A 6,000-nucleotide genomic window follows, 5' to 3' on the forward strand; every position below is an offset into this window, starting at 1 on the left:
CCATGAAATTATTTTCCTTGCTACTTCATAACTGTGATTTTTCTACTGTTATGAATTATAATGTAAACATCTGCATTTTACAATGGTCTTAGGTGACCCCTGTGAAAAGGTCATTCAACTCCCAAAGGGGTCACGACCCACAGGTTAGGACACACTACCCTGTCATATATACTATATCTCTCTCTTTAATTAGCATGCCTCTTTGAGAAGACTGGGTCAGGTAGACTATATTACTTGGATTACCAGGTGAAGAAGCCCCATGATATGCTTCCTGTGAGCTAGAGAGCCAGGACAACCAGTGGATACTTCAGTCTGTATCTGAAGGGCTGTGACTCAGGTGTCTTAGCATCTGAAGGCAGAGGCAAATAGTCTAGACCTGCAAGAGTGAAAATACCCTCTCCGCCCTGTTTACTTCCACCCCAGGGACCCTCAGTGGATGTCTTCTCACAGTGGGGAAGATATGATCTTTTATATTCAACCCAGTGATTATGACATCCTGAAATAATGCTTAACCAGCTACCTCAGTCCAGTCAAGTCAACACATCGGTCATCTATGTAGAACCCATGCCATTGTCTAAGGTCTAAAGACGAGGAATGGGAAGCTTCTGGGGTCAGTGTGGCTCGCCAGAGGTCAGCAGGGAACTTCAGAGTAGGCCCCTGAATGCAGTCTTGTCTACTTACCTCAGGTTTGCACTTCTTTGCTTATGGAAAACTCTCCAGGAATCCTAAGCACAGCCCATGTTTACCTAGTCTTTGCCTGTTGGAGGCGCCCCTGGGGGACACAACACATGTCAGGGCCACCTGCTTATATCTTCTCAGTAGTATTGCCCCTTAAACCCTGGCTGCCTTGTTTGTTTTTGTTTTGTTCTGTTTAATCTCAAGTTTTTGTTTCCTTAGACCCACATGATGTTACTGAAAGTTCTGGTAGTTTTGTTTTGTTTTGTTCTTGTATCTTCTTCTATCCCTTTCCTCCCTCCCTCCCTCCTTCCTTTTATTCTTTTCTTCTTCTTTGTCTGTGTGATTTGGTCTCATGTAGTCTATGCTGTCCTTGAGCTCTCTGTGGTTAAGGATTAGTTTAAAATTTTTCCGTGTGTGTATGTGTGTGTCTAGGGATATGTGTGTCATGGTGAATATGTGGAGCTCAGAGGACAACTTTTGCGAGTCAGTTTTCATCTTCAACTATGTGGAACCCAGGGACTGAACCCAAGTCATCAGACTTGGTGGTGAGAGTCTGGACTCACGAAGCCAGCCTGCCTGCCTGCCTGCCTTGAACTCCTCCTGAGTGTGAGCATTGTGGGTGTTATGCCACCAACCCACCTTGTGCAGGGCTAGGGATCCAACCCAGGGCTTCACACATGCGAGGCAAGTGCTCTTCCAACTGAGCCTCATCCCCAGAGTCCCCACGTTCCCCCTGCCTCCATCTGCCTGGGTTGCTGGTCACCATAAGCACAGCACCCAGAGCCTCAGGCTTATGTTAACAAGGCTGACCTTCCCGCCCTTGCAGCCTTACTCGTCCCCTAAGCCTGAAGAGCAAGGGCTCTGGCATCTTGCCAGCGTTTTCCTGCGTGTCCTTTTTGCCCCCTGGAAGATGATTGCTTACTGTGAGTGTCATTATGAGAGCTCACAAGTGTACATGGAATCAGCTCAAATGGGCAAGTGGCTGATGTTTCTCAGTTGGAGCTGAAACTGTTTCAGATCAGAATTTCTCAAGATGTCTCCCATAAAAGCCTAGTCAATGAAATACCCTCGGAAAAGGAGATCTTTCTCTGTTAGCGTTAGTCAGAGAGAGGAAAGGAGTTGAATGCAGGGATTCAGTTAGAGTTTTTGGAAGAGCAAAGAAACGAAAAAAGCAGACAGGAGAGAGTAACCCAGATTTGGCAGAAGCAGAAAGGTGCCACTGCCCAAAGGCTAGTGGGACAACAGGAAGAGAAGGTGCTGGCGGGGGCAGTACCGAAGAGCTGTAAGTGTGGAAGAGTGGTCTGGTGAGAGCTGAAGCTGTTGGATTAGGGGTTGGGGGGGGGTGTTATCATGATTTGTGATGCTGGCTGAGGTTCAGGAAATGAAGGAGAAACCACCCAGCCCCCTCCTCATCTCCATTGCCTGCGCATCCTATTTGAGTGATACAGTTCTCAGCAGTAGAGAGGATGAGGACCTGCAGCTGACAACCTACAAATCACATCGCCAGCACAGCCATCAAACGTTCTGGCAAAGCTTTCCACTTGTTGCACTCTGCCTATAAGCTGCGTACATGATGGGCTGGAACATATCCTCGGACAGTCCCCGGATGCAACATCTGCTGATTAGAAAGGGTACAGGGAAGTGCAAAGATGGCTGAGAGAGTAGGTGGTTGGATGGCTTCCTGTATCTGCAGAGACAGAATGACATGGCCGTCACATGGGAAGGGACGGTGGCCATTAGAATAGGAACGCCTCCCATAGGCTTCCAGGTTTGAATGCTTAGCCATTAGGGAGTAGTACTACTGGACGGGGAGTTAAGGGGTGAGGCCTTGTTGGAGGAAGTATGTTACTGGGGGTGGGCTTTGAGGCTTCAGATGCGCAAGCCGGGCCTAGTGTCTCTCTGCTTGCTGTCTGTAGAACTCTCAGCGCCTTCTCCAGCACCGTGTCTGTCTGCGTGCCACCATGCTTCCTACCATGATGGTACTGGACTAAAGCTCTGAGCTGTAAGCTGGCCCCAGTGAAATGCTTTCCTTTATAAGAGTTGTTTTGGTCATGGTCTATTTTCACAGTAATCGAACATTGAGTAAGGCAGGGACCTGACCAGGTAAGAGGTACCCACCCTTATGACAGGGTTGATGTGCCCCCTGGCCTCTCCAGACTATTCTAGGTGTAGTGCAATGCTGACTCAGCCAGTTGTGTCTCTCAACAGACCTAGATTCAGGCTGATCTGAGATTTTCTGGCTCAGTCACATTGAAATATAAGTGTTCACAAAGAGCGCTTTTGAAATATTGATGAGTGCTAGCCCACATTTTGAAGATATTCATGATGCAAAGTGAGTGTGCTAAAGCTCAGAATGTTTCTGACACGAAGATGTCAATATTACACACGGGCTAGTCCTCGACTCTCAGAGCTGTTCTACCCAGGCTTGGGAGGTTTTTAACCAGGTCACTTTGTGAATTGATTGTTTAGTTCCCCTTTGAATTAATTGCTTTCTAAACATGTTTTCTTTAATTAGGTTGTAAATTCAGCGCTTAAGCCACGAGAACAAATACCTCTTAAAAATACATGTGTTTGGGGCCGAAGAGATGGCTCAGCAGTTACGAGCACATGCTGCTTTTGCAGGGCACCTGACTCTAATGCCCAGTGTTCATGTTGGGCAGCTCACAACCACCTGTAAATATGGCTTTAGGGGATTTAAAACCTCTGGCCTCTTGAGGTCCCTGGACTCACTCACTGGGTGTGCACGCACGCGCGCGCGCGCGCGCACACACACACACACACACACTTTAAAAACAATAAAAACAAATCATTAAAAAAAACCACAACTCACATAGTTTTCATTTAGTTATCAATGGAAAGGGGCTCATGGTATCTTGCCCCACCCAGGGGAGCCAATTGCAATCCAGGGCTGCTGGGGTAGAAGAAGCCATTGCCTTCAGTTACATAGCATGGCTGAGTTACCTATGCTCCAGCAGGGAGAGAGAGCTCAGCAGCCATCCATGTCCACGTGAACCGGCCTGGTTAAGCCCAGTGAGTCACAGAGCAAACCCTGAGATGGAGAGACCTGAGAGTGAGGCAGGAACTGGCAGCAGGAAGCAGAGCAGTTTGTAAGTGGGAGGAGGGTGAGAGAGGCAGAGGCATGAATGTAGATAGAATGTATTACGGATATATGATAGTTAAGAAAAAAAATCGAATGTGTATTCTTTAAGGTAGTCAGGGGAAAATGACAGCTGCCCAAATGTACATTTGCCATAACATAAAGGATAGCAAAAAGGAGAATGTGACACCTACCCATGGCCCAGGGCCTGCTTCAGTCTTAGAGGCTGGCAATGGCACGGTTACAAGAATTACAAAGCAGGGAAGTAGTGACACGCAGGCTCCAAGTCATTCTAAAGTCATCTAACCGAGGTCTCAAGAGCCCAGTCAGTGGACTCCAGTCTGACCGCAGGACAGGGACTTGAAATAATGCAATCTGAAGGGGTGGGAAGGAGGGACAGCTCCCTGCTATCATCTGAGGCAGCTGAGGGGGTCCCTGAAGCAGAGATTTGAGTATTATGATGAGGGCAACCCACAGAATTCTTCCAATCTCACATGAACGCTGCCTGCATTGCAGAAAACAAGTGAGTGATTGCACATGGTGAGCAAGCACAGGTATTAGCTAAGAAACCTGGAAGATGTATCTTGGCTGCCTGTCACACTGAGCAAAGAATAAGCAACAAGCATCTGCCGTGCTGTCATCGGTAATGGCTCAGAGAGAAGTCATCAACCCTTCACGGCTGAGTGGTGTCCTGTAAGCCCTGAGTTCTACAACTTCTGATCACCCTGAGTTCTCAAAGGTATTATCTGGACACGGTGTTCGTGGGCTGCTGGTTAGGCAAATGGCAAACCAAAGTGCCTGCTCAGGGGAATTAATGCTGTCATTTGTCACTAGCTGGCATGGCAAACTTTTGGTCCTCTTTCTTGCTGGTTGAATAATGGTCTCTGAGAAGGAAAGCGATAGGTGGGCTGCTTCTCCAAGAAGTGAAAAAACCGATAAAAGAAAAGGACTACCCCAATCTCTCTCATTTCGATGAGGTGCTCTTTCTGCTCAGATTAAATGAGCTTGTCAAAATAAATAAGAAAACATGGTTGCTGGGGATGGTGGGCATCAATCTGGAGGGTGGGGAGTGGCTTGTCGCTCACTCTCTGTTCACAGGGGTCCTTACTATTCTTGCTTAGCATGTGCCCATTTCCTCGTGTCACTGGTACACACTCTCACCACTTCCTTTCGGGGGTAAAGCCAAGCTCTGCTTTTTGGGGAGGCACAGTGTGCTTTTCTGGACTGCTGCCATTTGTTGTCAGGGCTGTGCATACAGCTCTTAAGTTGTCCCTTCTGTGTCTTTGCCCTGTGGTTCCATGTGGGTAGACTTGCCGTTCGAGCAGTCTGAGCCGTTCACAGTCATCGATCACAACTTAAGTGACTGTCTTCTCCGCCCTGCAGAGCCACAAGATGCCGTGTGTGCTTGTTTGACTTTGAACCTAGATTGGATTGCATGAAGCTACTTTCTGCTGCCCACAATTTATCTCTTTTTCTTCAGTAGATGAATAATGTGGTAAATTGAGAGGTGGCTCCTTCCTCCGTTACTGGCCATATGTTTTCTGTCAGGTTGGCTCCATTCTCAGCCACTATCTGTTAATCTTATTCTGCTGCCATAGTGATTGATTCCGGGATGGGTAGATGGGCATAAGCCAATCCAGCCAAAATGAGCCATTTCTTGGGGATATGAATGAAAGGTCACTCCCAGCTTGGACCCTTAGGGACATCCAGAAGCCACCCTGGGACCACGAGGGGAGCCAGCAACAGAAGGCAGGTGTAATAGGAGGTTTGATGAGGGAGTCATTGAACAGCTCAAGTGTACCCAGAAGACTTTCAGTGTCAAGGACTGTAAAATGACTTCTCAGTTAGGCTCGATTTGAACCACATCTTTGTCATAAGTGATAACGTGACCACAGGAGACCCTGGGCATGTGTCCACAAACTTGCCATCACTCTTCCCTATGTGAGTGTGACCCAGGACACTGGCACATCTTCAAACAGAACCACACTCTTAGATTCTTCGTCCCTTTGCATTGCATGTCTCTGTGCAGTCTGCCTTTGGCTAGGTTCTTGGACTCACACCAGGTTGCCTTGGCGATATGCCTGTCTCTGGCAAGATTTGCCATTGTTTCTCCGCTTCCATCTTTCATGCCCCAAACACCCACCCCGTGCCATTTCTTGTTTTATACAATGTGCCTCTAGGGCAGCAGTCTTAGACTCACGTTTCAACCCTTTGGGCCAGCTAGC

This window comes from Acomys russatus, chromosome 10 (assembly GCF_903995435.1).
Source record: "Acomys russatus chromosome 10, mAcoRus1.1, whole genome shotgun sequence".
In the NCBI taxonomy this organism is placed as follows: Eukaryota; Metazoa; Chordata; class Mammalia; order Rodentia; family Muridae; genus Acomys; species Acomys russatus.